Genomic DNA, 10,933 nt, shown 5'->3' on the forward strand with positions numbered 1-10,933 from the left:
AGAGGAAGCCCAAGTGGCTTCAGGACACCTTGAGAGATGCCACATCTGTTGCTGAGCCGAAGAGGCCGGTCAGAGAGAGTAGACCACCTGAGAGGTTTTGTAGCTATATGGCGATGGTTACCAGCATCCTTGACTCTGAGCCTTCTAGCTATGAGGAGGCAGCTAGCCAGCAGGTCTGGAGAGAGGCCATGCAGGAGGAGTATTCTTCTATCATGAAGAATGATGTTTGGGAGGTGGTGCCGAGGCCTGAGGGCAAATCCGTGGTTACTTCCAGATGGCTTTACAAGGTAAAGCATGCTGCAGATGGCAGCATTGAGAAATTCAAAGCGAGGTTTGTGGCTAGAGGGTTCTCCCAGGTAGAGGGAGTTGATTATGAGGAGACCTTCGCTCCCGTGGCTCGATATACTTCGATCCGCTCCATTATATCGATAGCAGCAGAGATGGGTTGGAAGATCAATCGGATGGATGTGAAGACCGCATTTCTCAATGGCTTCATACAGGAGGAGGTGTACATTGAGCAGCCACAGGGCTTTGAGGTGCATGGGAAGGAGTCCCATGTGTGCAGACTGAAGAAGGCCCTTTATGGCCTGAAGCAAGCTCCCAGAGCTTGGTACTCCAGGATAGATACATATTTGCAGGGGATGGGTTTCACAAAGAGTGAGGCAGATCCGAACCTTTACTTTATTGTGATTGGTGAGGAGCCTCTCATTCTGGTGCTGTATGTGGATGACTTGATCATTACAGGTGCAGAGAGACTCATAGAGCACTGCAAGAGAGATCTTGCGGCGGAGTTTGAGATGAAGGACATCGGCTTGATGCATTACTTTTTGGGTTTGGAGGTGTGGCAGGAGGAGGGGCATTTCTTCTTGGGCAGGGGAAGTATATTGTGGACATCCTTAGCAGATTCCACATGGAGGATTGTAGACCCATGTCGACACCGATGATCACCAACTGGAAGAAGCTTCATGCTTCGGATTCCGAGTTGGTGGATCCCACATTGTACAGGCAGCTGATTGGTTCCTTGATGTATTTGGTCAACACTAGACCAGATATCTGTTTTGCAGTCAACACGATGAGTCAGTTTATGTGTGAGCCTAGGAAGGTTCACTGGGTGGCTGCAAAACACATTTTGCGGTACTTGCAGGGGACAGTGGATTATGGTCTGGACTACAGGCAGGGAGATGGAGTGAGATTGGCAGGATACACTGATTCTGATTGGGCAGGTTGTGCTTCTGATAGGAAGAGCACTTCAGGGTGCTGTTTTGGGTTGGGTTCAGCAGTAGTGTCATGGTTCAGCCGGAAGCAGCAGTCAGTAGCACTGAGTTCAGCGGAAGCAGAGTATATGGCAGCCAGTCTAGCTAGTTGTGAGGCTATCTGGCTTCGCAAGATGTTGTTTGGCTTATTTGGTCAGCCGTTGAGACCTTCAGTGATTTACTGTGATAATCAGAGTTGCATTAAACTCACGGAGAATCCAGTATTTCATGACAGGTCAAAGCATATTGGGATCAGATATCATTTCATCAGAGACTATGTTCAGAAGGGAGTTGTGAAGCTTGAGTATATTTCCACTGATGAGCAGGTTGCAGATATCCTTACCAAAGCCTTACCACGGGGCAAGCATGTCTACTTCAGAGACAAGATGGGTGTGGTGAGGAACACCTTCCTCGGTAAGAGGGAGTGTTGAAATTTGGTACCGGAGGACAGGTGGTTCCCTTAGGCTTTGATCTTTGGCCTAGGGAAAAGTGTCCAAAAGAATTTAATTTTTCTCCTAAAGTGACTTTATAATTTTATAAAGTTAAATCTAATTTAAAAGTGACTTTAAGTGATAAAGTTACTAAGTCTAATTTTAAAGTGACTTTTATAAAGTCAATGAAAAATTAGAAAGGAAAAGTGACTTTGGAAATAAATGACTAAGTGGGTCTTTATTAAAGTGGGGTGAATTAAAAAATAGAAAGTGAGATTTAAATGAGCATTTAATCTCAGCCATTGATCTAAATCTATTTTAGCCATTGGATTTAGAGATCACCCAAAAGTCACTTGGATCACCCAAAAGTCACTTGGAGTTATATTAAAGGAGGAAAAAGAGGAAAAGGTCATTCATTCTTTCATGAGCAGATTGGGAGAAGGAGAGCAAGAGAGCAAGAGAGATTTTTGAGCAGGGAGGAGAAGGAGACAACAGCTTGGCACACATTCCAAGGCAACAGTTGAGCAGATTTGTACAGCTGATTCAGCACATAGTGAAAGGCAGATTTTTTCACAAAAATCGAGGAGCAGTTTGCTGATTTTTCTGCACACAAAACGGAGGCCGTACAACATTTATTGCTGTCCTGTTTGCTGTAATTTCCAGATTGCTGTGAGGCACGGGAAAGGAGATAAGTTGTAAATTTGTTTGCTGATTTTTTGCTGAATAATTCTCACTGTAAAAAGACAATTTTCAGAAATAAAGAAGAGCTCTCAAACTGGTTTTCCCCAAGAGTTGTAGGGGGTTTTTCCAGGGTCAAGTTGACCAAAAATATCAGTGTTTTAATGTGTTTTAATGGCTGTTTTTGATTGCTGATTTTTAATTCTGCAATTTCCAGCATTCTGAAAAATTTCCAGAATTTGTGTTTTCAGCAATATTTATTTTTTTCAGTCTGTTGAATGTATGGTTATGGGAATGGACATTTAACTACATGGGAGAAATAAGGAGAAACTGAAAACCGGGGTGGGAAAACAGAAATTTCTACACTGTATGTGGATGACTTGGTCATTACAGGTGCAGAGAGACTCATAGAGCACTGCAAGAGAGATCTTGCGGTGGAGTTTGAGATGAAGGACATCGGCTTGATGCATTACTTTTTGGGTTTGGAGGTGTGGCAGGAGGAGGGGCATTTCTTCCTGGGGCGGGGGAAGTATATTGTGGACATCCTTAGCAGATTCCACATGGAGGATTGTAGACCCATGTCGACATCGATGATCACCAACTGGAAGAAGCTTCATGCTTCGGATTCCGAGTTGGTGGATCCCACATTGTACAGGCAGCTGATTGGTTCCTTGATGTATTTGGTCAACACTAGACCAGATATCTGTTTTGCAGTCAACACGATGAGTCAGTTTATGTGTGAGCCTAGAAGGTTCACTGGGTGGCTGCAAAACACATTTTGCGGTACTTGCAGGGGACAGTGGATTATGGTCTGGACTACAGGCAGGGAGATGGAGTGAGATTGGCAGGATACACTGATTCTGATTGGGCAGGTTGTGCTTCTGATAGGAAGAGCACTTCAGGGTGCTGTTTTGGGTTGGGTTCAGTAGTAGTGTCATGGTTCAGCCGGAAGCAGCAGTCAGTAGCACTGAGTTCAGCGGAAGCAGAGTATATGGCAGCCAGTTTAGCTAGTTGTGAGGCCATCTGGCTTCGCAAGATGTTGTTTGGCTTATTTGGTCAGCCGTTGAGACCTTCAGTGATTTACTGTGATAATCAGAGTTGCATTAAACTCACGGAGAATCCAGTATTTCATGACAGGTCAAAGCATATCGGGATCAGATATCATTTCATCAGAGACTATGTTCAGAAGGGAGCTGTGAAGCTTGAGTATATTTCCACTGATGAGCAGGTTGCAGATATTCTTACCAAAGCCTTACCACGGGGCAAGCATGTCTATTTCAGAGACAAGATGGGTGTGGTGAGGAACACCTTCCTTGGTAAGAGGGAGTGTTGAAATTTGGTACCGGAGGACAGGTGGTTCCCTTAGGCTTTGATCTTTGGCCTAGGGAAAAGTGTCCAAAAGAATTTAATTTTTCTCCTAAAGTAACTTTATAATTTTTATAAAGTTAAATCTAATTTAAAAGTGATTTTAAGTGATAAAGTTACTAAGTCTAATTTTAAAGTGACTTTTATAAAGTCAATGAAAAATTAGAAAGGAAAAGTGACTTTGGAAATAAATGACTAAGTGGGTCTTTATTAAAGTGGGGTGAATTAAAAAAATAGAAAGTGAGATTTAAATGAGCATTTAATCTCAGCCATTGATCTAAATCTATTTCAGCCATTGGATTTAGGGATCACCCAAAAGTCACTTAGGGTTGGGTTAAGGGAGGAAAAGGAAAAAAAAAAGATCATTCATTCTTTCATGAGCAGATTGAGAGAAGGAGAGCAAGAGAGCAAGGGAGATTTCTGGACAGCTGAGAGCGGAGTTTCAGCAGCTGAAAGCAGAGTTTCAGCAAAGCGGAGTTTCAGCAGCTGAGAGCGGAGTTTCAGCAGCTGAGAGCGGAGTAACAGCAATAGCCGCGGTGTAACAGCAACAGCAACGGTGTAACAGCAACAGCTGCGGAGTATCAGCAGTGGTGTATCAGCAAGGCTGAGTTTCAGCAAGGCTGAGATAAGTTGTAAAAGTCTGTTTGTTGATTTTTTTTTGTTTGCTGAACATTTCTTCTACTGTAAAAAGGCATTTTCCAGAAATAAAGAAGAGCTCTCAAATTGGTTTTCCCCAAGAGTTGTAGGGGGTTTTTCCAGGGTCAAGTTGACCAAAAATCTCAGTGTTTAAATGTGTTTTAATGGCTGTTTATTACTGCTGATTTTTATTTCTGTAATTTCCAGCATTCTGTAAAATTTCCAGAATTTGTGTTTTCAGCAATATTTATTTTTTCCAGCTTGTTGAATGTATGGTTATGGGAAAGGGCATTTAACTATATGGGAGAAATAAGGAGAAACTGAAAACCGGGGTGGGAAATGAGAAATTTCTACAATTCCTTTTTCTGTTCTTCCCATGTCCATTTTTTTGAATTTGCCCAATTTATTCCCAATGTCTTCAAGGACTTAATGGTGCTATAAAGGTAGGGGAAGATTTGGGAGTCTAATACAAACTGGCATAGTAGTAAGCTAGTAACCACCATGGATGTAGCATCAAACCTTGGAAACCACATAGCAATTGATAGTCCAACTCTCCCCCGGAGCCAAGGCCCTTCATTTTGTGTATCAATTTGTACTACGAGCATGGTAAATATCACAATTAGGTGTCCATAAAGAAAACACCCACTGATGTAGTGCTTCAGGTTTTGGCCAGAAGCCATTAAATCTGCAAATGATGGCTTTTGATTCCAGTGTTGTCAATAAAAAGGATACCTATGGGATATTGACCTCCATAGATGGGGCTTGTTCCATTTGGTCCACAATGTATGGGCCTGGAATGTTCTGATTCGGATCTGGAGTGTTCAAAGACTTCCCCAGTGCTGCTTCCTTGGAAGTGTCTGATTTAACTGCATCTTTAACTTAAATCTATTCTAAACTATATATAACAATATGACCATTATACTAATATTACTATGCATATTTTTCATGTAACTAAAGGTAATCTATGCATGCATTTTCTTTGTGCTGTTTTCTGTTATGTGGAATTTTCTAGCCATCACTGTTTCCTATTCACTGTTCTTCATTTTAATGCTTGTTTGTACGGTATAGGTTGGACCACAAACGATTTTTGTAGTTCCCTGGGAGTATGATATGGAATCAACTCAAAGTAGTTTTCATGATGGTGATGAGGATGGTGATATGGAATCAACTCAAAGTAGTTTTCATGATGGTGGTGATGATGGTGATGAGGATGGTGATGATGCTGCAAGTTGGGAAACTATTGATGATAATACAAGAGATGCATTTGAGGCTGATAAGGAGGTAATATGATTTATTTTGATCAGATTGATTGACTTTTTAGGTAGTTTGTTTAAATATATTTTCTAGTGACATGTCTATAATGAACAGCTGGAACAGGTCGTAGAAGATATTCCAAACCCAGTTACTACTGATGGAAATAACGTTGTGGGCACTATAACATCAGATGAAAACTTGAACGATAGTAGCAATGGTGGATTTGTTGCTAGGCTTGCCACTGGTCTTCTTGGATTTCGAGGTTCCAAGAGCTCATCAAATACCATGGATGCAAATTCTCAGGAGCAGACTACTCTGCAGAATGGACTTGAAAAGAACTCTGACAAGATGGAGATGAGCAATGTTGAATGTGAACGACTTATAAGAGATTCCAAGAGTCATCAATTGGAACATATTGAAGATGGTTTGACTACTATGCCTATAGCATCAGAGGTGACAGATTCTAAAATCAGGGTAGAATGTAGTGGCCACATAAATGAGGAAGATGTGCAAAGTTTCCAAAACAGAGTGCAAGTTTCCACAGGAGAGTATTCAACAGGCAGTATGCCTACCCATATGAAGCTCAATTCAGATCAAATGCATAGCTTGTCTTTTTCTGGCAAAGATGACCATTTCAAACACTTTGACAGTGTGAAGGGCCCTCTGGACCATAACTTTTTGAATGAAACAACCCAGGTATTTTCAGAGTATGCAAGATTGTCGCACATTTTCAGTGTAGTACGTTTATGTCTTGTATTGTTCTGCTTGATATTAAGAATCAAGATGATGTTGCCTTTTTACTGTAACAATGTTAAATATTTCAATATCTTCTAAGCAGAGTTCTAATGATAGAAAGTGGTCAAAGAAAGTTCAGCAAGAGTGGAGTATCCTTGAAAAAAATTTACCTGGTAAGCATTTAATTTTTTTGCTTTCTCTCTTATTTGGAATAAAAAATTTAACTGAATTATGCATACTAGCATGCCTTAAAAACCCTTTATTGTGACTGGACAGACATGATTTATGTGCGAGTCTATGAGGATCGTATGGATTTGCTCAGGGCTGTGATTCTTGGAGCCAGTGGGTCTCCATATCAAGATGGCCTTTTCTTCTTTGATATTTACCTTCCACCTGATTACCCTCAGGCACCACCGGTAATAGTCTGTTACTTTGACTGAAAGTAGGTTTTCCTTAGATGTTTCAATAAAGTGATATTTTTGTCCATGTTCTGGCCAGTTTGGTCTTCAATGGATGATTTATTGAAGTATCATCCCTTTTTTGGAGTGATTATCTCACCCTCCCGCATTTAAGCATTTAGAGCAAGGAAGCTGGTATCTTGCCAGTTTCCCACCAATTCTCCCTCTTTCCCAGGTTCCTGGATGTAGCACGTTTCTAACTACTCACTGCTATAGTAGCTGGTAACACCGTAGGACTCAGTGGGAATGGATCCCATGACCTTCCCAGGCATAACGCCTTAGTGGAGAGGGTTGAACCTTGGAGCTAGTATCATCCTTTTTTTGTTTATTTCAAGATTGGTTTTAATGGTGACAAAACTTTGCAGGCAGTCTACTATCATTCTCACGGGCTTAAATTGAATCCCAATTTATATGAAACTGGAAAAGTCTGCTTGAGTCTTCTGAACACATGGACTGGCAGAGGAAATGAAATATGGGACCCCAAAATTTCAAGCATTCTACAGGTCCTCGTTTCTCTTCAAGGTCTTGTACTAAATGCCAGACCATACTTCAATGAAGCAGGATATGATAAGCAAATTGGTACCGCTGAAGGAGAGAAGAATTCTGATGCATACAATGAAAATTCTTTTCTACTTACCTGCAAGCTGATGTTATATCTTCTACATAGACCTCCACAGGTACTCCAGATTTTTCTACCGAGGAAGAATTCGTATCTTGGTTTAATTCATTGTAATTTTTGAGTAATTTCAATAAAGTCACTCATTTATTTTGTTGGATGCAGCATTTTGAAAGCTTCGTAAAAGACCACTTCCGAAGACGTAGTCAGTCCATTCTTGCCACATGTGATGCATATATGAAGGGTGCTGAAGTTGGATCTCTCTCAGAAGTGTCATTGAATTCTGACTCAGTTTCAGAGAACAACAGTTCGGTTGGTTTCAGGCTGATGTTAGCAAAGGTTATGCCAAAGCTTCAAGCGGCATTTAATGAACTTAGAGATGATCATCAAAATCTGGAGACAACACTCAAGGAAGTGGAAGATAGAGAACACACTGAAGCTTAGTTGGTTAAATCATACATGTAAATACACACGATAATTGGTCTTTCGGTCAGTCAATGCTGACGTGGATTGATTATGCAAATTTAACAAAATTCAAAATCTGAAGTTCTGTTACCTTATCTTCTTGATTTGTAAAGTTGTAAAATAATCACAATTGGCAAACAGGTCCATGTGTTGTGGCAAATATATGTCAGTGTGTCACACTTCATGCGCTTCTCGAATATCTCAGCTTTTGTACCAAGACTTTTCAATTGCTTGTTCTTATTGACTGGGAAGTATTTAGTTCCCCCACCACTTAGTGATTGAAGGGTGCATAGATTTTAAGCTTTTCAATCTTTTGATTGGTGGGGTTGCCATCTGTACTGGAGTATTCAATACTGAAGATTGAGATTGCTGACATTGCAAAATGGTATATATGATGTTTGACAATAATTTAGCTGTGAAACATTGTTTCAATAATTGAGTGAAATATATGTATGACGTTTTGCCAGTTTGGAATATTGTTTCTTTCATTTATAAATGATGAGAGTTGCAATCAAGATCCATGTATGATCTGAGTATAAATGTGAGTGAAAATATTGATCGCCACCACTTAAATTTCCTGCTGCAAATGAAATTATAGTCCATCAATCCCTATAATCGCAGCTACGGACAACAATATTTCTCCTCATACAATGCCTCTAATATATGGCTTACATTGTGGCAGCTGGCCTGCCCCCCCACCTCTATTGTTTATTTTGTCATGTAGGCATTGTTATGCCCGCACATCTAGGGGTAACTAAAGGAGACTTTCTCTCGCATACTACAATTCCAATTCTCTCATATACTACAATTCCAATTCCACAAATGAGATCCATGGTTCTCCACAAAGAGTTTGCCAATGATGCTTCCCACAGTTTGTCTGGATCACTCACACAGTTTGTCTGGATCACTCACATCGATGATTACGGTGCTTGACATATATGAGTTGCATTATTTCCTTGCTTTACATTAAGTGTTAATGCCTTGTATGCTTGCCATGAAAGCGGCAATCATAATAATGGATTATGATGGTCTAAATTTGTGCCTTTTGCCTTGTTTTACCTTGATGCTCATCATCATCTTCTATCAAGTAGTATCACTCATGGGTTGAGTGATAGTACTTGGGTCTTTGAAAGTTGTAGTCTACTCATATCCCAATCCATACTTTCATTTTTTTTTTGTAATTTTCATTGTTCTATCTATGGTTGGTTCTAATATTCATGCTTCATAGTCCCATGAGGACCTATAAGGTCAAGGTTGACGCTGCTTAAAAAAAAAGAGAAAATATGTAAAGGGCGAAATGCAAAACAAGAAAAGAGATATAAAGGAAAAGTCGAAATCTAAAAAAATGTCAAAGGAAAAAGAAAATATGTAAAGGGCAAAATGCAAAACAAAAAAGAGATATAAAGGAAAAGTCGAAATCTAAAGAAAATTGAGTAATGCCTCCACTATGAGGCCATTACCCAAGTTCTATGCAATGAAACACATACTTAAAAAGAACTAAGTGAAATTATCTCAAATCGAATGTGATGGAATGCATATAGTGAAATATAGTGAAATGATATACAAATAAATAAATAAACAATGAAAATAGACAAATAAAGGAGTGTTAAGAGAAAGTGTTGAAGGAAGCACAACTCAATGCTCAAGCACTCCTGTAACAAAGGTGTTCATGTGAATGAATATCTAAAAAAATTTCATTGAACTATGCAATACAACTCAAAGTTATCACCCCCAACCACACCTATCACTATACATGCTCCTTGATGGGTTTTCCTGGGAAGCACTCCTGCAACAAAGGTGTTCATGTGGATGACTATAGAAAAAAATTCACTTAATTGTGCAATACAACTCAAAGTTATCACCCCAAACCACACCTTCTATGGCTATACATCCTCCTTGATGGGTTTTCGTGTGAATTACTCTTCTAGAGTGTTGACTCATGTAATAGGGGTGGATGATACCCCTACCATGCTTAAAGTTGACAAATTGTTTGAATTCTATGAGTTATTGTGAAGCTAGAAGATAATACTTAATGTGATCTACCTAATGACATTTACATTTGACATGGCTCACTTTTTATGTTGCATCGGACATGTGTACCCACCCTTAGATTGATGACTATAGTGGGTCACTTAAACCTCAATATGGATGACACTTTACATGAATATGGCTTGGCTTGAGCCTTTGTCATTTGGAGGATATTGAGGAGACCACTTACATGTTTGATGGAGGTCATTCCACTTTTGGAGATTGTTGGGCTTCTTTTGGTGACATTGCACCCTTGTGGAGATGTCCTAGCACCATTTGGAGATGATGTTGCACTTATTGATGAAACGTTGCACCCTTTGGAGGAAACATTTCACTTTTGAGCCCATACACATGCCTTTTCACATCATTTGAGTGAATCATCCACTCTTGGGAGCCCACACATTGCACTAATGTGACTTTACTTCATGCATTTATGGAGGATGATTTAGCAATTGGGCATACTTTACTTCACTTTAGGAGCATCATTAGGGCGCTTTTGATCCGTCCAGACTTTATAATGGATATTTTGTGTATTATGACCTTATCTCTAGGGCTTGTGAAAAAATAGTGATTGCTAGGAAAATGTTATTATCATATTGAGGGTGCTAGATGTCTCATATAAATAAAATAACTTCTCAATTGGAATCATTGCTAAAACTTGTGGAGAGCAATTTCTTGTCTACTTCTCCATTCTTAATTATGGATGGATAATTAGAGGGACTTCTTGAGGATGATGTTTAGTGAATGATTTTACAAATTTTATAAATGTTCTTGGCTAGGGTTTTGTGGATAAGATGATTTCTTGAGTAAGTGGTCTCGCTTATTCTTATTAGATGTTGTTTATGAATAATTGTAATTGTAGTTGTATTTCTCTAGTGGCGATGGTGCATTCACTTTATATTTTTCTTGAACAAGTCTCTTCTTCAAAACTCTTGAAAGATTACTAGTGGAGTATCTTCCCTTGAACTATCTTCAAGCTTGTAAAGAATAAGGTGGATATGTTAGGGTTTTAAT

At 39.6% G+C, this 10,933-nt stretch overlaps 1 pseudogene across 1 annotated transcript in view; it reads left to right on the top strand.

Annotated features, from left to right (window-relative positions):
- The window catches only part of LOC149161764 (putative ubiquitin-conjugating enzyme E2 23), a 33,432-nt pseudogene extending 25,126 nt beyond the window's left edge, over positions 1-8,306 (top strand). Inside the window, exons 4-9 of the transcript XR_016261887.1 lie at positions 5,432-5,644; positions 5,732-6,313; positions 6,456-6,525; positions 6,629-6,768; positions 7,176-7,487; positions 7,592-8,306. The product of XR_016261887.1 is annotated as a putative ubiquitin-conjugating enzyme E2 23 (transcript). The remainder of the gene's footprint in view (positions 1-5,431; positions 5,645-5,731; positions 6,314-6,455; positions 6,526-6,628; positions 6,769-7,175; positions 7,488-7,591) is intronic.
- The last annotated feature ends 2,627 nt before the right edge of the window (positions 8,307-10,933 follow it).

The sequence above is a fragment of the Pinus tabuliformis genome, chromosome 5_2, assembly GCF_031772625.1.
Source record: "Pinus tabuliformis cultivar Carrire ecotype Pingquan chromosome 5_2, CPIR1, whole genome shotgun sequence".
NCBI lineage: Eukaryota > Viridiplantae > Streptophyta > Pinopsida > Pinales > Pinaceae > Pinus > Pinus tabuliformis.